Genomic DNA, 23658 nt, shown 5'->3' with positions numbered 1-23658 from the left:
AACTTCCCTTGGTACCTTAAGATATCATCAAAATCGATTTCGACGGTCATTACTTTCTACTTACACACATTATCCTTGATTTTTATTAAGAGAGGGTCTAACACCTAGTTCTCTTTTATTTTAGAAGCAAGAGATGATTGCGCCACCTGTTGCACAAACGCATAACCATTCTTAAAGTCCAAGAGATAAACTCCAAGGCTAGCCAAATAAAAATATCTTTCACTAATTCCCGCATATCCTCATTCACATACGACAAGCTACCTATCGATAACCTGCTAAGATTATTAACAACCACATTATTTTTACCTAGTTGGTAGTAAAGACTCATATCATTCTTTTTTAGCAACTTAAGCCACCTTCTTTACCTGAGATTAAGCTCCTTTCAAGTGAACATGTACTACAAGCTCTTATGATAAGCGAAAATATCAACATGGACCCCATACAGATAGTGACGCCAAATTTTTAATGTGAAAACTATGGCTAACATTTCTATGTCTTACATTCGATACTTCTTCTCATGAACCATTAACTACCTTGAGGCATAACAAACTACCTTACCATGATGCATTAGTACACAAACAAGTCCCAACTGACACGCATCACAATAGACCACAAAATCCTCAGTAGGGTAAATACTGGAGCCGAAGTTAACTTATATTTTAGCTTCTCAAAACTACCATTGTAAGTTTCAAACCACAAGCAATTCACCTTATTCTTAGTCAACTTTGCCAATGGGGTAGTAACATAAGAGAAACTTCCCAAACCTTTTATAGTAACAGGCAAAACCTAAGAATTTTTGAATGCTAGTTATAGTCATGGGCCTAGGCCATTTCTTAACTACCACAACCTTTTGTGGATCCACCATGATCCCCTCACTAGATACAACATGACCTAGAAATGCAAAAAAGTTAAAATAAAATTTATATCTCAAGAATTTGGCATATAACTATTTATCTTACATGGCTACCACATAATCTAGAGGTGATCTACATGATCCACCTCTCTCTTGGAGTACATTAAAATGTCATCAATAAAAACAATCACAAAAAAATCAAGAAATTGGCAGAAGACCCTATTCATCAAGTCCATGAATGTCACCAAAACATTGGTCAAGCCAAAAGATATGACCAAAATCTCAAAATGCCAATACAAAGTACATAATGTTGTCTTAAGGATATCCACTTCAATAAACTTTAACTGATGATATCCAGACCGAAGATCAATTTTAGAAAAAAATTTTGCACCCTGGAGCTGGTAAAAAAAAATCATTAATTCTCGAAAGTGAATACTTATTCTTTACTGTCACCTTGTTCAACTATTAGTAATCAATGCACATACTAGGGGAACTATCTTTTTTACGTACGAACAAGATAGGTGCACCCCACCGGGACACGTTAGGACAGATGAAACCCTTGTCTATGAGATCCTTCAACTTCTCTTTAAGATTTTTTAACTCAAGTAGAGCTATTCTATGAGGGGAAATAGAAATAGGATGATTTCCCGACACAAGTTCAATACCAAAATCAATCTCCCTATCGGGAGGTCCACCAAGAAGATCATCATGGAAGACTTTTGGAAACTCATTTACCACTAGGACAGAATGCAAGGATGGGCCCTCTAAGATATGATATAAACCTCCCCTTAGGCTCTAAGGAACTTTTCTCTCATTCAATAGTTACCTCATTAGGGAATTTATACTAACCTTACATGTTCGACAATCTAGATATGCATAGAACGAGTACCAATCGATTCCAGACAACCCCAATAGACTCTTCTAACAACGACAAATTCACCCACTAGGATAGAGATAGAAAATGGATATGATAAATAGTTAGGAAGGATCCAAAATGCACAGCCACAAATGGGCTCACATAATAGAGAGTGGACCTCAGATCAAGTAAAAAGTACACATCATTGGAAAAGAGTTTGAATATACCAATAACGACATTCGGAGATGCCTTAAACTCCTGATGAGTAGTGAGAGAATAAAGGTAGTTTCGATTAGTGCCAGAGCCAAAAATGGCACCCTTTGGTGTAAGCTCTGATGCAGGCAACATGAAGATTATTTTCCCTAGAAGTAACTCTAGAGGGATAATCCCGTTGAATATGCACAATTTGACAATAATTAAAATATTGGTTCTGCCCTTTCTCGAAATCACCATGGTGGTGCTGACCATAGAATCTGCAGAGAGGGTAGAATGGTGCTGACTGGGCTCTACTAGCCTAAGATTGGGAACCCCGTTCCCTATAACCATCACCACTCTAAAAATCTTTGTCACCAGGCAAACTTGGGTAGGTACCACAAGCCATTGAATAGGAGTTATGACTCTCATATCTCTTCTTCGTAGACCACTTTCTACTCTGCTGCTAGCCTCCACCTTATTCTGAATACTGTAATTTCTTACTCTCACTTTCTTCAATCTCAGCTTGTTTTTTTTACTCTTCTTCAACTAATTGCATCAAATCCAAAAGCCGAGAAATATCCATATCCTTATTTAAGAAGGAAACCTTACTCTCCAGGATCATGACCCGGGATAACTCCGAAGTGAACTTTCTCATCCTGGACCTCATGCTATATACCAACTTAGGAGCATATCGAGACAACTAATTGAATTTCAAGGGGTACTCTTTTACTATCATTCTTCCTTATTTCAAGTTAACAAATTTCTCTGCCTATTCCTCCCTCAACTCCTGAGGAGAAGTGGTCTAGAAATGCACTGGTGAAATTATCCTATAAGGCAAAACTGACATCTTCACCTCTCAACTGTTCCCACTGTTCATACCACTAGTATACCATATCCTTGAATTGGTAGGCAGCAAGCTCTACACCTTAAATCTCCTAAGCATGCATAACCCAGAAGATTTTTTTATTTTAACAATAAAACTTTGAGGATCCTCCTCAACCCTAGTACCAGTAAACATCGAAGGATGCATCCTCATAAATTGACGTACTTTAGTGGCTTAGAAGAACCCATAGCAGTACTAGAAGAACCCAACCATTGAGAATGATATGTCACCAACTAGGTCAACAGGTTAGTATAGCAATCAAACTTAACATTAATAACCTCCCCTTGAGGAGAATGAGTATAAGTGTCGCTCTCAGGACTAGGGCTAGTAGAGACATATGGGAAACTATGATGACAGTCAGATACAAAGACCCTTGAAAAGGTCTATACCCCATAAGTTGGATGGACTCTATCTACATTTTCCATAGATGGGACAGAAGAAGTTCCACGAACATCAGATCTTCTTGGAGAAATAATCTAAATAAAACATTCCTAAATATCTCATAGCTTTTCCTTTATAAGTGTGGTATGCTACGCACCTATAAAAGATAATCTACCTAACACGGGTTTATGGCTCTGATGCCATTTTTGTCACGAATTTAACCAGGCCTGGCTATGGTGGGTATCTCAAGTCCGCCTAAGACCAGTGACCACATCCCAATTACCCAAATCACCAAATACTTGACAACTAATGTCAGGTGAATTCCAAATATATAATAAGATAAAATAAAATATAACTTATGACAATTCATAATATGTCTACACCAACAATCGGTAAACGGAAAACCATCTTTACTAACCAATCGACCAAACCAACTATGTCCATATTAATCCAATAAAGACTCTACAAAACCGGAAGTTAATAAAATGTGGAGACATGCCCCCGACAATAGGAAAAACCAATATCTAAGGAAATAGTCAACTTATAAAAAGGTAAACAAAACATGATATAGGGCCTTCCAAAAGATAGAAGCTCACCACTTCAATCTGACTCGCTAGATGATCCCGACTTCAAGTCACTGAGAAGGGGATGTGGAAGAATGGTCAGTTCCTACATAATATGAGGATATATTATCTGAATATGGTTAGTAGTTGGAGCGCTTGAATATAACCAGGGATATACAAATAAAAGAATTCCATGATAATAATTTAAAACCAATTTAACTTTCAATGCATAATATCATCTGAAGTGCATAAATATATACACTCACACACATATATAATATCATATGCTAAGGCAGATAACTAAGAAGACCTTAACCTGTGTTGTGTGACATAACTGTTATATAACAATGAACCCACGGGATATATGGGCCCAGCTCTCCCCTAGGTGGAAGCCTAGTGCGTGTAGCCATAAGAATAAAGAATATCCATATTCGTATATGCCTTTCTGGGGGACTAGAACCTCCTGGCATAATCAAGGTGACTTAAGAACTAATGTTTACAACATGGGGGACTCGAACTTCCACTTCATATATTTAATATGGGGGGACTCAAACTACTCAGTCATCTAGACACCCGCATTGACTAGCGTATTTTCCAGTGTTAATCCTTTGAGAACTCAACTTGTATGGCCTGGCTACGTATCCCACTTTTAAGCCCAATTTAAAAAATTTTATATGCATCACGATTTATTAACCCATCATAAAGGCACCTGGTTGGTATCATCATACTAACCCTCTTGCAAGCATGTAATATTCCATAATAATAATATCACCAATTTGGACTCGAACCCATTGTCCAAACAAAGATGTCGAGTTAATACAATATTTGGGACTTAAACCTATTTATCCAATCAAAGTCCAAGGTGACAATTTAAATCAATTTATGGCAATCAAGGCCTTCATAAAGCCATTCACCAGTCTTTAACCATTTCATTACAATGCTTTAGTTCAACACACAATTCAAACTTTTGACAAGGTCATTCTTATTAACAATTACACAAATAAGTTGAGGGCATACCATTATCAAAACCAAAACAAAAGAAAAAATCATCAAATTAGGGGTTAACCGTGAACCTTTTGTTAAATCATTATTCCTTATGCACCCATATGTGCAAAACAACAATTAAAGCATAGATAACCATAATTAAATCATGGGAAAACCCTTTTCAACAATAAGTATTAAAACCCTCAACCCTTGTTTCAAAATCCATGGTAATGACTCATGAACACTACTTTAAGTCACGATATTTTAGAAAATTAACTATGAAGTAGGAGTCACATGCTTGATACCATCTTGACACGACTGATAAAACCTAACTTACACTTCAATTAAAGTGAAAGGCAGTCATCATCAATATATTTATCCAAATTTAGAGTCGAGGTTGAATCTATGAGGAACAATGTGAGTGGCAATCAAGTTACTTCAAAATAATAGATACAAGTTAAATCCAAACTAATGTTACAAAAAGATATAAATAGGGGAGATATGTATCTACTCTAATGTTTCTTTTTAGGCTTTTCTAGTATAAAGTTAGGGCTATGAATAATTAGAGTTTTAACAGGTATGCACGAATCTTGGGATTATGTACTATTAAGAGAGTAATATAAGGGTGTTAGCAATCAACATTAATTTAGTAGGTAAAAAAAGATTAAACTTATCTTTATAAGTCTAATTTGGTAAGTCAAATAAAGATTAGACTTATCTTTGACTTATCTTTAGACTTAGTCTCTTTAAGACTTGGTTTGGCTATAGACGGGGACTTTAGATAAATACACTATTCTTGTTCATCTTCATATTAAGGGACTTCAAATACTTATCAGTCATTTAGCACAACAAGGTTATCATCACACCTCACGTGGCTTACCATAATCTTATCATAACATTTATCAAACATTCAGTCTCATATGGCCATTGCCTTAGTTCAATACATAATCAATAATTGACTAAACAATTAACTTAGACATTTTCACAAATACCTTTTATGCAAACTTACAAAAGGTCCTTTTCATGGTAGATATCATCAATACTAGGGTTAATCAAGAACCTCATGTAAAAAAACAAATAATAAGAATTCACATATGCAATCTACCTTCAATAACATGTATCAATACAATTATAAGCAAGAATCATCATCATCCATTATTAAGTAGCAAAACCCTTTTCATTTGTTTCAAAACCACCATGTTCACTTACTAACACAAGTGTAAAATACATAGTTTTAGAGTTATTTAAAGAGGGGTAGAGATACATACCTTAAACAAGATGACACACAAACAATCTTGACTCTTCCTTCTTACCACAAGATGTACACCTTTAAACCCTAGCCTCCAATCTTGCTTCTAAGAGATGTTAGAGTGTTTAGAATGTTTAAGTCCTGTAGAAAGAAGACATAGGAGGCTAATATGTCTTATATAAGGAGAGGTACGATTTATGACCTAGGGTATGAATCAAGCACCCCAATCGTATCCACTCCTGAGACACAAAAAGGTTGTTGTTTTCTAAATGGTCCAAGGTCTAGGTGTCTCAATTCTCTCCCACTTTGATAGGTAAGTATAGATACAAGTTAAAACCTCAAAATAAACAAAATAAATCTTTACTCAAGTTAGAAACAACACACTACAAGGATACAACACAACACAAATATCATGTTCACTACCAATCAACCAAAAATTTTGCAAGGCCACATTCTCGGGTGGTTCATTCTCCCCTATATAGGTTCATTCATCCGTATATGATTGGTAAGGCAAGCATAAACACAAGTCAAAACATTACTACACTTCATAACCAACCTTCAAAAAAAATTAGGACCAAGCACACAACAACATTACAACACAACACAACGCATATCGTGATCTTCATCAATTAACTATTTCATTCTATTTTCTTGGGACTCAAACCAATTACATTCAAACAATTACTCATTTCACAACTTAGGGACTTAAACACATCACAATAAGTCACTTATCATTTCATATTATAAGGAACTTTAATCCATGGTCTAACAAGACACCAATTATTTTGCACATCAGGAACTTTAATCTATGTCCTAAAAAAGACATAAATCAATTCAAATCTTGGGTACTTCAACCCATTGTCTATCAAAAACCTACATCCAAGTAAGGATTTTAACACATACCTCCATCAAAATCTTTTGGAATGAGAAACAAATATGTGTACATGGACTTTATGTCCACTTCCACCTCCCAAGTAGCTTTCTCAGACTTTTCGTTCCACTATAAAACCTTCACCGAAGCGACTTTTTTATTTGGAACCTGCAAACTTGCCGATCCAACATCTTTGTAGGGATATTCTCATAGGACAAGGAGTTCGAGATGCGAAAATCTTCCACAGAAACAACCAAGAAAGGATCACCAACATATTTCTATAAGATATATACATAGAAAACTAGGTGAATAGACTTTATGCTAAAAGGCAACTCCAACTCATAGGCAACATTGCCAACCCTCTTCACAATAAAGTAGGGACCAATATACCAGGGACTAAGATTTGCCTTTTTGCCAAACTGAATTACTTCCTTCATAGGAGATAATTTCAAGAATACCCAATCGCCCTGATTAAACTCTAACTCCCTACACCTTACATCTGTGTAGGACTTTTGCTGACTTTGAGAAGTTTTTAATATATTATGAATCACTTTCAACTTCTCTAAGGCTTGGTGAACTAGGTTAGGCCCAAGAAACTTACCCTCGCCAACTTCGTACCACCCAATAGAAGATCAAAATCTCCTACCGCACAACACATCAAAATGCTCCATGCCAATGATAGAGTGGTACCTATTATTATAGGGGAACTTAATCAAAGACAAGTGGTCATACCAACTACCACCATAACCATTTATACAAGCCCGCAACTTATCCTCCAAAGTTTGGATAGTTCTTTCTGTATGACCATTTATTTGAGGGTGACAAGTGGTACTAAGGCACACCTTAGTTCCTAAACCTTTTAGGAATGACTTCCAAAAGTGGGATGAAAATAGAGGACCACGATCATAGACACCAGAGCACCATGCAACATCTCGATCTCTAAAAAATACAACTTAGCATAATATTCCATCAAGAAATTAGTTCTCATGAACAAAAAATGGGCCGACTAGGTCATTCTATCAATGATTACCCAAATAAAATAACATTGATTTCGGGATCTAGGAAGACCGGTAATGAAATCTGTATTAATAGACTCCCACTTTTACTCGGGTAACATAATTTCTTGGTATAGGCCATCGGGTCTCAAGTGCTAAGCCTTAACTTGTTGGTACACAATACACTTAGCCACATGGCTAGCAACATCATTTTCTCATATTATTCCACCAATAAAACTCTGTAAGGTCATGATACATCTTGGCGTCACCGGGATGAATAGCATAACGGGCTCTATGAGACTTGGCCATAACCCTTTCCCTTAATACATCAATGTCGGGAATGCATAGCCTACCTTGGTACCTTAAGATACCATCTCCACTAATCACAAAGTCCACGAGTTTATGTTGACCCATACTAATCATGATCTTCATCAAGTAGGTGTCCAATAGTTATTTTTCCTTCATCTCAACAACAAGAGATGATTGAGATATCGGATAAATAAATACACCACTATCCTCAAAGTCCTCAAGGCGAACTCCAAGATTCACAAAATGGAGAATATCTTTCACCAACTCCCGCTTATCCTCATCAACATGGGCCAAAATCCTCATATAAAATCTATAAAGAACATCGGTGACTATATTCGTCCGACTGGGATGGTAATAAAGACTAATATCATAGTCTTTCAATAGCTCAAGCTACCTTTTTTGATGGATATTAAACTCTTTTTGGGTATACACATATTGGAGGCTTTTATGATTATAAAATATATCAACATTAACACCATAGAGATAATGCCACCAAATTTTCAAAGCAAAGACCACAGCTAACAATCCTAAGTCGTGGGTGGGGTAGTTATTTTCATGAACTTTCAATTGCCTTAAAGCATAGGCCACCACCCTGCTATGATACATCAAAATGCAACTAACACCGACTCGAGAAGTATCACAATAAACCAAAAAACTATAACTACCCTCGGGTAAGGTCAAAATTAGAGCTAGGGTGAATTTATCTTTCAACTTCTCAAAACTATCCTCACACATATCAAAGCACAAAAACTTAAACTTCTTTTGTATTAATTTGGTCAACGGGGCAGCTATAGTTGAAAAACTCTCCACAAACCTTCTATATTAATTAGCTAGACCCAAGAATCTTCGAATATCGATAGGATTCATAGTTCTAGGCCACTTCTTAACCATCACAATATTTTGGGTATCCACCATGCTATCTTAACTATAGATGAAATAACCAAGAAAAGCTACAGTTTTTGGTAGAGGGAACATATTCTTGAGGTGGAATCAGATATGGTCTTTAATAATGAGGTTTTTGGTAGTGACGTGTATGCATTTGTGGGTTTCCTTCATAGGGTGGATGGTATGGTTTTTGGGTTTGGGAAGTAAGACATGTCAGCTTCTCTATGTTCCCTTTCAAGCATGACCCATCCTCCTACCAACTATTTAATTTTTGTCGCCAATCCATGAGGGCTTTTAATATAGTTTCAATGGTTACTCCACCCGTAGGTATTTAGCACAATTGAGAAAAGGGATGAAATAACTATTGATGGTGCATTCAAAGGTCAAATGACTTGGCTCGACGAAGAAAGACACAATATAACACACAAAGAACACTAACATGAAGAAAATGAATACAAAAACTAATCCATAACCTAGTAGATGATTACTAGTTACTAATTACTACTAAACAAGATATAAACAAAAGAAAGAAGGAAAAGAAACCTAGAAATCCAAAATTTGAGCCTTAGGTATTTTTTGAAGGATGATGACATGGCAGCCTCTTATTGGATGTTGAAATGTTGTTGAAATTTTTGAAATTTTCTTGTTTCCAATTTGCATTGATCAATATTCAATTTTAAGAGTGGAATTTTGGTTTTGGGAGGGAAACAACAAGAATTGGAGCCTTTTCAAATTCAAAATGGGTTTGACATTCCTTGCATCTTTTTGGCAAAACACCTTTTTGAAAGTCTTTTAACTGTTTCCTCTTTTGTAAGTCTTGGAATATGACCTTTCTCCCTTTTAGTTAAACAAGACTTTTAAACGTCTTTTTTCCCCTTTCTTTGTTTGGGATGTCTTCGGATTATGTTACAAGAGTAAGATAGGACACACTTTATTTCTCCACTCTTTACGATCAAACAACACACTTTGAATGTTCTTATTTATCAATACATGATGAATATGCAGAACAACAGGAACATTAAAAAATTGAAACCAAACGTAATTAGCTTTGAATTTGATAATTTTTGTTTCTTTTTTCACAAGTTGATTCCCTAATCACAACCAATACATGTTCAAGCCACAAACCTCAGCAAATTTTGAGATCTACTTCTCAAGCTTTTTCAACATTTAAGTCCAACAATGGTGAACAACTAAAAACAACTCAGATTAAGCTCTAATCATAGATCTAGACTCTCTTAGTGTTAGGGAACAATGACCTAAAACTATAAATAAACAAAACACACAAAATACAAGAAATATAAGCCTCAATTTTTGGCCTAAGTACAAAAAGGGGTCAAAATTCTTTTTTTTTTTTTGAGATTTTGGAAGCTAACAAGCCCAAGATTGATTTGGTTGGAACAAAATCAAGCCTTTCTTTGATACCAAATGATACAAACCAAACACAAAAGATACAAAAACAGCCAACAACCAAATTAAGGTAACAACAATAAAATCGAGACATGATATCAAAGATAATAATATGTAAAGATAGATAGCTAGTGAGACATAGATTATTACAAGATATAAGAACTAAAGTGTGTATCAAACACAAAAACCCCTAAATACTCATAATAACAACACGACACTTTTATGAAGACCTCAAGGGAACCAAAATCCCCAAGCAACCTTCATTTCTAAATGGGTAACCAACACCAAATGAATCCACATCCGGCCATAAGTGAATCTACACTTGTCACACGTAATCCACACTTGTATAAACACTCTAAGAAATTTCTTTTAAAATATAATCAAAGTTATCTACAAATGAAGGAAAACCTAGCTATTTATAGGCCAAAGGCCTTTACTACAAAATGGGCCCAAAAGTGACCCTAAATATCAAGGGGCCCAAAAGTGGCCAAAAATACCAAATTCCCTACATATGGTACCAAAAACCTTACTTTACTTTATGGACCTCGTACTCTCCACTCTATCTTCCAAAAACGTCGGGGCTTAATAATAAAATAGAGGACACCATCAAATACAGCTTTTGTCGCACTCCAAGCAATTGTCCAATCACATATTTTCCTCCTTGAGATGATCAAGTTGTGGATCATTAGGTTTAGTCCTTGTAGCATAGATCCCAAAAATGTGGAGCCAATTTGACTTGTATCAAACACGAAGAAGATCATTGTGAAACATTTTGGAAAACTCATTCACCATGGGAAGAGATTTTAGAGAAGGATTTTTTGAGTTAGAATCTTTAACTTGGACAACAACAACAACAACAACAGCAAACCCAGTGTATTCCCACAAAGTGGGGTCTGGGAGGGAGGTAAGATGTACGCATCCATACTACTACTTCAGGAGAAGTAGAAAGGCTATTTCCGATAGACCCCTGGCTCAAGACAAGAAGTAATAAATAAATACCTAATAAATCATGGAACAAGATGTCAAGACATAAATACGCCACCCACAAGAAATAATAAACAAAGAATGGTAAAAACATTCATAATAAAGCATGCAACAAAATGACCTATCAAAAATAATACATCTGTCGAGTAATGTCCTACCCCAATGACTCAAACTAGCACTGGCCTTCAACCCTAATCCGCATCTTCCAGATCTTTCTATCTAGGGTCATGTCCTAAGTGAGCTGTAACTGCTCCATGTCCCGCTTGATCACCTCTCTCAAGTATTTTTTTTGACTGCCCCTACCTCGCCTAGAACAATCGAAATCATGCTTCTCACACCTACGAAATGGAGCATTCGTGCCCCTCCACATCACATGCTCAGACTATTTCAATCAGGCTTCCTGCATCCTATCCTCCACTGAAGCCACTCTAACCTTTTTCCAAATAGTCTCATTTCACACTCTATCACCCCTATTAAGCCCACACATCTAATACAATATTTGCATTTTTGCCCTTCAATTTTTGAATGTGTGAGTTCTTGACTGACCAACATTCCGCTCCATAAAACATAGCTGGACGGAATGCTACCTTGTAGAATTTGCCTTTAAGCTTGGGCGATACCTTCAAATCACACAACACCCCTAAGGCGAGCTTCCAATTCATCCATTCTGCCAAAATACAGTTGGAGACATCCTCATCAATCTCACCATTCCCCTGGATCATTAACCCTATATACTTAAAACTATCCCTCTGACCAACCATCTGGGAATCTAACCTTACTACCACCTCATCCTCCTGCCTCACATCATTAAACTTGCATTCTAAATATTTTGTATTGCTCCTGCTCAACCTAAACCCTTTAGAATCAAGGGTATATCTCCACACGTCTAATTTATTATTCACACCCCTGCAGGTCTCATCAATCAAAACTACATCATCTGTATAAACCATTTACCAAGGCACCTCTCCTTGAATACTGCTGTCCTCACCTGAGTCTTAGCTCCATTATGCAGATTGTTGTAATATACACCATCAGTACTGTACTAACCTCCAAGCATCTCTAAAGCAGCTCTCTAGGGACTTTGTCGTATGCCTTATCCAAGTCGATAAACACCATATGCAAATCCCTCTTCCTTTCCCTATACTATTCTACCAGTCTCTGCACTAGGTGAATTACCTCTGTCATCGAGCGCCCGAGCATAAATTCAAACTGATTCTATAAGATAGACACTATCCTTCTTAACCTCAACTCGACCACTCTCTCCCTAATCTTTATAGTATGGCTCAATAACTTAATACCTTTATAGTTATTGCAACTGTAAATGTCATCCTTGTTCTTAGAAAGAGGGATCGTAGTAATTCATCTCCAAGCCTCAGGCATTTTTGCTAACTTGAAAATGTCGTTAAACAATTCAATCAACCACCTTAAGCCAGCCTCGCCAGATAACTTCCAAAAATCCACAGGGATCTCATTAGGCCCCATCACCCTACTCCTATGCATACTGCGTACAACCTTTCTGACCTCTTCTACCTTAAAATGTCTACAAAAATTAAAGTCACAACACTCCTCTTTGTGCTCCAGCTCCCCTAACATAATAACTCTATCCCCTTCTTCATTTAATAACCTATCAAAGTACGACTGCCATCTCTTCTTAATGTGATGATTCTCGACCAATACTCTACCAAATGATAAAAATACCTCTTTCAAATTAACCTTCGGGCTTTGAGATAAGAAATAAACCTTTCCTTAGGTTCTAAAGGACCACCTTCCCATACAATGACCGGCTCATTAGGGAATTTAAACATGACCCTATGGGTCCGACAATCGAAGAAAACATTGCAAGAGTACGGCCAATCCATTCTAAATATGACATCAAAATGAGCCATGTCTAACTCTACCAAGTCAACAAGGGTGTCTCTATCACCAACAGATATCAGCCCTACCTATGAGCCTTTTAACAATCAAAAGGTCTCCAACTAGGTTAGAAATGGAAAAAGGAACCGACAGACTCTTGGGACTACACACATAGCTACATACAGGGTCACATAAGAAAGAGTAGACCTAGGATCAAACAAGCAATACACATTATGAGTAGGAAGTGCATAAAAATGGTTTCGGCTAATGTTGTTGCCAAAAATAAAAACAACAATAGATATAGCACCCTTTGGTGTGAGAGTAGATGTAGTAGCAAAGGGTCAATATTGGCCTAAGAAGCTGCTAGATTAGGGTACTCACATTGCATATGGCCAAGCTGACCACCCTGAAAACCTCTATTCTTCCCCTTCTCACACTAACCATGATGACTCTGACCATAGAATATGCAAGGAAGGGCGGGGTAGAGCAGCGGGGGCACAACTAGTATGAAATGAGGCACCTGGTACCCGAGAACCACTACTAAACAGAGAGCGACAACCACCCAAAAACTTTGAGTAAGGTGAGTGAACACTAGCCGAGGAGAAAGAATACAAACTCTCTCACTTCTTTTATAGCTACTTGCCACTATCTCCACCACTACTCTCAGAAGGGCTAAACTTTCTTTCTTCCTTCTCACTGAGCTCAAGTTGCTTTTTCTTCTTGTCATCTACTTGTTGAATATACACAATCAAACTAGAGATATCTATGTTCTCAATAAACAAGGCCGCCTTGCATTCGAAAACTTATGGGACAATCTCAAGATAAACATATGTATTCCATCCCTCATGTTAGGAATAATCTGTGAAGTATACCTTGACAATTGATGGAATTTCAAGGCATATTATTGAACAGAAATTCTCCCTTGCTTTAAGTTCACAAACTCTTCCACTTTAGCTTTCCTTAATTCTTTAGGAAAGAAGTAGTCTAAGAAAGACTCAGATAAATCCTCCCATATAGCGGGGATAGCATCACCACCCCTAGACAACCCCCACTCTTCGTACCAAAGGTAAGCTACATCATTGAATGGATAGGGAACAAATTCAATGGCCTCAATCTCTATTCCATGCATTAATCAAAAGATCTTTTATATTTCATCGACGAATCCTTATGGTTCTTCCTCAACGTATATACCAAAGAATATAAGTGAGCTTAACCTCATAAATTGTTCAATTCTATTGGCCTCAAAAGGAGCAATAGCCAAAGCACGACTCTTTGCTTGAGAGGCTACCAATTGAGTTAATTGGTTGATAAAACGACAAAACTCTTCATTAGTAGCATCCCTTTGAGGTGACTTAGAAGGAATGACACTCTCATTATCAGGGTTAGTGGGTGGAACCCCATGAGGATAGACAAATGCCACTGTATTAGCCCCAGTCTAAACTCCATAAGTTGGACAAGCTTCATCTATAGGAACATCAGTAGTGTTTGCCTGAGTCTCAAATCTCCTTTGAGGCATTATCTAAAAGATAGGAAAACAGAATTAGAGAAATTCAAAGCCCTAGACTTTGTAACTTTAGATTGAAACACAATGAGGGAAACATTTCCTAAAATGTCTCATAGCTTCTCTTTTATAAGTATGGAGAACTTCACATCCATATAAGAGACTCTACTTAACACAACATTGTGAACACCCAACTGACCATAAACCTAGGCTCTGATACCAACTTATCGTGCCCAAACTTTGGACCATGTCATTTGGGTACCTCAAGCACATATGTACTTGAGGTATCCCCATAAACCAACCTAAACAATTCATTATATCATAGGAATCGAAGGAACTCCAATTCATAAGTTAAGATCATAAAATAATATCATAAGTCAATAATAGATCTATTATAATAACTACACCCAGTTCATAGTTGTTCACAATACCTCTATACTAACTAAAGTCAATAAGTATATATGTTGGGACAAGCCTCGGACTATATCCAAACGAAGTCTTAAGGAGACTAAGTCCAAAGATAAGGACTAACAAATTAATTTCTCCCGGATGTAAGAAAGCTCATCCCTTCAAGTCAATGCAAGAACCGCCTGATCGTCTTGTCATTACAGAGGAGAAGAAGAAGATACTCCTTCCCCTACATGACATAGGCACGTAGCGTTCGAATTCGGTTAGTAGTTAGAACGCTAGCATGTATTTCAATGATAAGTGATAAAGTAAATCATCAAACAATCAACAAATCAATATATATCACATTATGTTACATTCATAGACTTAATCATACATATATATATATATTTCATGCCAATCAATATATCATGGCTCATCAACTTGTTTCAACATTCATTCATTAGTCATAAAATAGGAAACTCCGACCCTTCACAGTTATAGGTTCAACATTTTACCTTGTGCATAGGACTCTAACCACAATCATATATACTTAGACAAAGGACTTCAACCATTCTTACCCATTCATTATCTAAGGATATCAACCACATACATATTCATTCCACAAGAGACTCTATCCATACTCATATCTAGTGAAGCAAGGGACTCTAACCACTTCCTCATACATTGGGCAAGGTACTATCACCTCAAGAGATCTCTTTGAGAAAGGGACTTTAACCACAAGTAACTCAATTGGGCAAGGTACTTTAACCTCAAGTCATTCATAAGGCAAGGTACTTCAAACTCAAGACATCATACTATCTTTAGTTTACATTGGGACTTTATCCCCTTTACTCATGGGTCAGACATACACTTAATAGAATATTTAAGGACTTTGACTATTTAGCTAATTAAACACCATACATGACCACTTGGTCTTTATGGGAGCCTTTATTGCTCATCCATTTTATTAGGACAAATCCTTCATTCAATTCTCTAAAAAATTCATTTTATGCTCCTCAAGATCCTCAAAAGACATTCCATTTCAATAGCATTCTCATACCATACTTTAGTTCAATAGAATATTTTAGTTTATTTTCATATTAAGGGACTTCAATTCGCTATTGGTCATTTAGCACAACATGGTTATCATCACGCCTCATATGGATTATCATAATTTTATCATAACATTTAACAAACATTCACACTCATTGGTCCATTACACTAGTTCAACACAACATCAATAATTGACTATACAATTCACTTAGATATTTTCACAAATACCTTCTGTGCATACTTATAACAGGGTCTTTTTAATAGTAGATATCATCAAGACTAGGGTTACTCTAGACCCTAATGTTAAAGAACATATAACGACCAGTCACATATGTAATCTACCATCAATAATATGTATCAATACAAGTATAAGCAAGAATAATCATCATTCATTGTTAAGTAGTAAAACCCTTTTCATTTGATTCAAAACCACCATGTACACTTACTAATCCAAGTATGAAATACATAGGTTTAGAGTTATTTAAATAGGGGAAGAGATAAATGCCTTAAACACAATGACACACCAACAATCTTTACTCTTTCTTCTTACCACAAGATGTACACCTTCAAACCCTAGCCTGCAATCTTGCTTCCAAGATATGTTAGAATTTTTAGGATGTTTAAGTCCTGTAAAATAAAGTCTTTAGAGGATACTATGCCATATATAAGGAGAGGAATTAGGGTTTAGACATTTGAAATGACCAAACGGTCCTTAGTTAAAAGCTGTATAGTCCATACGTGCAGGGGTACGACTCCCTGATATGGGTCATATGGCAATTATGACCTCGGGTACGAGTGGTACCCTAACTCATACTCTAGGCTTCCCCTAGGTCAACCACACTATTGTGGGTATGAAACTTCACCCTGAGTCGTAACTAAGCGTATGATTCATGTCCAAATCGTGAGCTTGAACTGTGACCAAAATAGTCTACTTGGTTTGAGACTTTAGTCAATACAGTTGGGTAGTATACAACTCGTATGCATTGGTTACGACCAAGGAATGGCCTTTTCGTATGGAGGAAAGTACATTACCCTAACATATTATCTAGGATACAAAAGGAAAGGAGGAGAGGGGTACGATTTATGACCTAGGGTACGACTCAAGCACCCCAATCGTAAACACTCTAGAGACACAAAAAGGTTGTTATTTTCCAAATGGTCCAAGGTCTAGGATTCTCTATTCTCTCCCACTTTTATAGGTAAGTATAAATAGAAATTAACACCTCAACATACACAAAATAAATCTTTACTCAAGTTAAAACAACACACTACAAGGATACAACACAACACACATCTTATGATCACTATTAATCAACTAAAAATTTTGCAAGGCCATATTCTCGGGTGTTTCAATATGTATATATATATATAATTAATGTTGGTATAGGGAACAAGTTTTAGGATAAGATTTAAAACCATTAACAAATATTGTATAGCACTAACGATCCTAACGGAACCTACGGGATATATGGGTTTAGCTCCCCCTACTGAAAGGTCTCTAATGCATGTTAGCCATACGAATCGAAGAAATCCAAGAAAAAACATGGGAATCCATGACCCTTGCCTTCCAAAATATATGTATGAAGTGTCAAGTACACACAAGGACACCAACCCCCCATGCCGATAAAAAAACTATCTAGTATCGGTCCCTCTGGACCTCCACATTCCACAATGAGCTACACAACCCCTTTTAAGCCCAAATTAAAATATTTACACATAAACCATCAATTTAACCAAGGATACATCCATTTAGGCATTTATCAAATGGTTCATCATACCAAATAATTATGTTTCTAAGCCAATTCTATTATGTGAAACCAATTATCTAGTTAGACTCCAAAGTTTCAATTTAGAAACCAATCCATGGCCACCAAGGCCTTTCCCAAACAATTTATTTTCCATTATCCTTTTTATGCAATAAAATAGTTTCAAAAGTGGTTAAATTATGCATATAGCCATGTTTCTAAGCCAAATTCATAAAATGGGTTAAGGTCAATAGCTATTCCAATACAAAAAATCCATAAGTTTGGGGGAATCCACAACCCCCATTCCATTTACCATGACCATCCACCCAATGAGTTCTAAAATCCATCAATAAAGTATAAACAAATGAATGTAAACCATGGAAATACTAATTAAACAGTGACCATCCAAAACCCTCAACCTAAATTCCAAAATCAACCATTACAACTAGATGAATACCAAACCATTGCATGCAAAGACAAAATACATGTTTAGGAAAGAGATACTTGCCTGAAAACACCAAGAATTTGGATAAGAAATCACTCTTTGAGCCCTAGATGACCAACCCTTACAAACCTAACTTTGTTCTTGAGTTGGAAATTTTAGAGAGAAGAGAGTGTTTTTGACTTGTTAAAATAATAAAAAAGAGACCCTTAGGGTGCTTTATGGTTTTGGGTTATAATTAGTTATAAAAGGAAATGTTCAAAGTTCCCCTTATTAAAATGCATGTAAATCTGTCTCCAGTGACTACGGGACACCTCAAGAGTTATGGTCACTAAGGACGAGTTATCACCAAGACTCGTAGCCTAGATAGAAACTCAGGGCATCCTTACTGGTTTCGTCATAAATCCCACCCTAGGACTTGTGACCTCATGATGACGCTCAACTTACACCTAAAATAAGTGCAAGGCAGTCATCGTCAATATATTTACCCAACTTTAGAGTCGGGGTTGAAACCATGAGGAATAATATGACTGCTGATCAAACTAATTTGAAACTACAACTACAAGTTGAATTTAAACAAATGATAGAAAAAGATAAAATTTAGGGGTTCTAAATGGGTAAACAAAAGTTGATAAACACTTCGATTTAACAATGTTATGGGACACTGGAGTTATGGTTACCAACATGCTTACATAGGTTGGGTTGCAAATCACTTTAGATTTCCAATTGACAATTCAATTACAAGAAGAGTTGAATCCTATTATTTACCCATTTGTCTCTCGACCTCAGTAGGTAATGTATCCGTTAATTCTCTCAAACTTAAAGGATGTGGTTTCTATTCAACTATATTCTCAAGTAGGCAAATCCGGTTAAGGCATTTGCTATTAAACTAAAGATTAAAATCTTTTGAGTCCATGTAAACTCTTTCTTTACCCAAATACACTTTCCTCTCGGACAAGTGATGTTCTTGGGCTTACCTTTCAAGTTGCAACTAAGAGAGATCGTTACATTTCTTGACAAACACTTTTCTCTTGGAGAAGTGATTGTTTTATTGAAGTAACCTAACAAACACTTTCCTCTCAAAAAAGTGATGCTTGTAGTGCTGACTCTATTAAGTTGCAGCCAAGAAAGATCATTAGAATAAAGAAGAGTTTATACAACATCAATTTCTTATGGACATACATTAGATTCATAACCCAAATTAGTATTCACATCAAGGTTCCTATAACTCAAGTAAAGAAAATTAGCTATTCGTGATACAAAGATCAACAATATCTATTGAATTCATAATCAAGAATAAATAATAAATCATACCCATAATTAATCTTCAAATGGAAGATTTTTACAAGAATGTTAGGAACCCTCAATGAGATTATCAAATCAATCAAAAACCTTAAAAGATGCTATTTAACTAAAGCCTAATTAAGGTAATAAAATAACAAAATTAATAAAATTGTTCGGAATAGGTGACGCCCAGGCTGATGCCGCGTCAAGAAGTTAACGCCCCATCACGGATGGCGTCAGAGAGGCTTCAGTTGCCTTTAGGTTCTGTCTTAGACTAACAATGTGGCTGACGCCGCGTCAGGGATCTAACAGCATAACACCAATATCATCAGATATCTTCTTCTCATGCTAACTTTCTACTTAAGGCTGATACCATTCTTGATGCCTTATCACACCTTTTACGCCACATCACCAACGTCGTCAGAACTGCTTCTCAGACTGCAACTCCCTGGTTAAGGGTGACGCATCACAAGGCTGACAACTTATCACGGTTGTCGTCAGCCATGTTTTCAGGTCTTTTTGCTCAGATTTAAGCTCTTCTACTCCTTTGTTATTTATTTCCATGCATCTTGACTTACTTACAAAATTTTAAGAAATAACATAAAAACACCAATAATTACTTAAGAACTTACAATTATTTCAAGTTAAAAAGTCCTAAATATGCTACAAAAATCTAGCACATCAACACCCTCAACTAAAAATAATTGCTTGTCCTCAAGCAACTATATAACGTCATACTACGATGCTTAACCAAGAGACACATACGATACCTATCACAGTTGATTATCAAGTTTAGCTCAAAACTTATACCACTCTCCATGTTCAATTACTTATAAATCCAATTGTGCATATCAATGAAGATTAATAATGTGACCCAAAGGAATCAAGATATGGCATTAATTCAACAAGAATGACCATGCATATGTACAAGTTACACTACCCAAACAAGTAAACAACTAGCAATGCAACCAATGTGCCTTTACAACTAAGAAGTCCATTCTCACTCAGATATAAACTCAAGCATGACAATGCGGGGACGGTCAAGAGACACTCACTCTGTGAAAGAAATTCCAATCAATGCATGTCTAATACCATATTCTTGCCCTTATTTTCATTACCAAGGTGTCCAGACAAATACATTAGGATCACTATCGGTATTCTCTTTGGCTTTTAATGTAGGCTAAGGGCTGGTATGATATTCAATGGTATTTAGAGTGACTAAGCCTCCTTGGAACTACCTTAACTTTTGGGGTTCACTTATTAACCTTTTTCTTTTTTTCTCCTTTTCTTGATCACACATTATTCAAGATAGATGTGGCTTTTCTTTTTCATTCTTTTTCTTTTCTTATTCTTCTTCCACACCAACCAGCTTTTTATTCTTTTTCACTTATTCTTTTCCTTTTATTCTACCTTTCTTCATACCCAGTTTACATCATGCACCCCTATGATAGCCACCCTCAACTTAGGTTGTTTACCTAAGTCAAGGTGCACAATGTCCAAGGAGGACAAGAGCCAAAACAGATTCATTATGATCTAAATGGGAAGGTGATATATGTCATAGAAAGAAATGGTCAATTCAAGCTCAAAATAGGGATCAAGAGATACCATGCATACAGGAAAGGTCATTTAGGCAAAAAAAATGACTTAAAAATCAAAATGGACTATGATCCTTTCCTAACCCCTATCTTTTAACTAAGGTAAGACTAACTGGGCAAGTTCTAGATTCAACACACACAGGGAATTTAGTAAGACCTCAGACACACATGGCACAATGGTACATCACAAACTACTACCTATTCGGTTCATGCAATTATTAGCAGTGATTATCATGTCCCTAGTACTAATGTCATAAAATGATTCACAGTAGCCACATATAAATGCATATCACATAGTTATAAAAAAGACCAACAGAGGGGTGTTTATCAGTCTTGAAATTCAACAAAAATATGTCAACTTCTCTAGATACTTATTTTTCTCTAGTTAACCACAACACATCACAAAACAAACATAATACGCCTAAATATGCTGGCTCTACTAGGAATAAGACTCCCTGGAAAAGAGGCACGCAACAAAAACCCTAAGAGGACATCAACACCCACAAGTAGCCCCACCCTTAACTTAATATCATGCATTGTTCCCAACACGTCAAATCAAAACAAGAAAGTTAGAAACATACCTGTGGCACCATGGGTGTGAAGATCTGATGTCAATCATATAATACGAATACAAACAACAAAATACCTTGGGTTGCCTCCCAAGAAGCGCTTAGTCTAAAGTCGCGGCCTGAACCAACTCAACTTTTTCCTCTACCTTGAGGATATGAATTTCACCCTCAACTTAGAGTCCATCTTCTTGCCTCGCTCATAGGGATATAGTACAAAGATTAAGAAGCTGAGTATTGAATGATGCATGGTAAACAACTCGACCTTAATGTGAGGTGTGTTTTTATGTTGTTTATCAAGTGTAAAATAAAAAATATATGATTTTTGTTCCTCATCTTTATAGTCTTCCACTAGTTTAGATGATTCCACAGACAAGATATCATCTAAATATAATGTGGAAAAATGCTTCGAGTGTAACCCAACAAATCCTACGTAAAAATTTACACTATCCTCTACACACTTACTTTTATTCATCTTCTCAATATTTTCACTATGAATTGGGCTAGAGTCTTTATAAGAGATTGGCTTGTTTTCTTCTTTTGCCTCTAGCACCATTTCCTTAATCTTTGTATCATCCCTCATGGTTGGTTCGATTGGTTGGGAATCTCCAAGGTCTGCTCAACATCAAGCACAACATCGATATAGGGTTCTTGCTCCTCATCTTCACACTCATCTATTATGTTAAATGATTTCACAAATAAGATATCATCTAACAACTATGTAGAAAAGTGTTTTGGATGATTGACCTCGATACCCATCTCTTCTATTATTTCTCTTCCCTCGTTAAATGTCCTAATGTCTTGATGTATATCACGTATGGTATCATTCATTGTGTCTGTACGATCCAACATTAGTTGAAGCATAGCTTTAATGTCACTCTTTCCAGTACTTCATTCTTCCTTTTCTTGACCGTAAGAACTATCATACTCATAAGAAGAACTAAAACCTGGGTTAGAGCAATAGGGGGAAGAGTCATTTGGGCAATCACTCCAATGTCCATCTTAACCAACATATAAAGAACAATATAATCCCAGTAGGTTGGATATGTTGCACACATCTCTCTTTGAGGAGCATATTTACAATATTTCCAAAAGTGAGGTCCATCACAATATGGAAATGGATCATCAAGATACGATTTCCAACCACCAAACTCATGTTCATTTCAAGATGCCATAGTAATAAGTGAATTAGAATAAAAATCTACCTAACACAAGAAATAAAAGAAAACTAAAAACAAATATTTACAATTTTGAATTCAAGCAAGTAGGATAAAATTCCAAACTAACTCAATATGCCAAATTGTTCCCCAGCAATGGCGCTATTTTTGATAATGCTTAACTTACCCCTCAAATAAGTGCAAGGCGATCGTCCTCAATATATTTGTCCAAGTTGAATTTTAACAAATGATAGAAAAAGATAAAATTTGGGGGTTTTAAATCGTAAAATAAAAGTTGATAAACACTTCGATTTAACAATGTTATGGGACACTAGAGTTAGGTTTACCAAGATGCTTACATAGGTTGGGTTGCAAAGAACTTTAGAGTTCCAATTGACACTTCATTTGCAACAAGAGTTGAATCCTATTATTTACCCATTCATCTCTCGACCTTAGGAGGTAGTGCATCCGTTAATTCTCTAGAACTTAAAGGATGTGTTCAATATTCAACTATGTTCTCATGTAGGCAAATCTGGTTAAGGCATTTGCCATTAAACTAAAGATTAAAATCTTTCAAGTCTATGTAAACTCTTTCTTTTTCCACATACACTTTTCTCTCGGACAAGTGATGTTATTGGGATCACCTTTCAAGTTGT

This window comes from Capsicum annuum, chromosome 12 (assembly GCF_002878395.1).
Source record: "Capsicum annuum cultivar UCD-10X-F1 chromosome 12, UCD10Xv1.1, whole genome shotgun sequence".
Lineage (NCBI taxonomy): Eukaryota > Viridiplantae > Streptophyta > Magnoliopsida > Solanales > Solanaceae > Capsicum > Capsicum annuum.
This window is presented reverse-complemented; position numbering follows the sequence as displayed.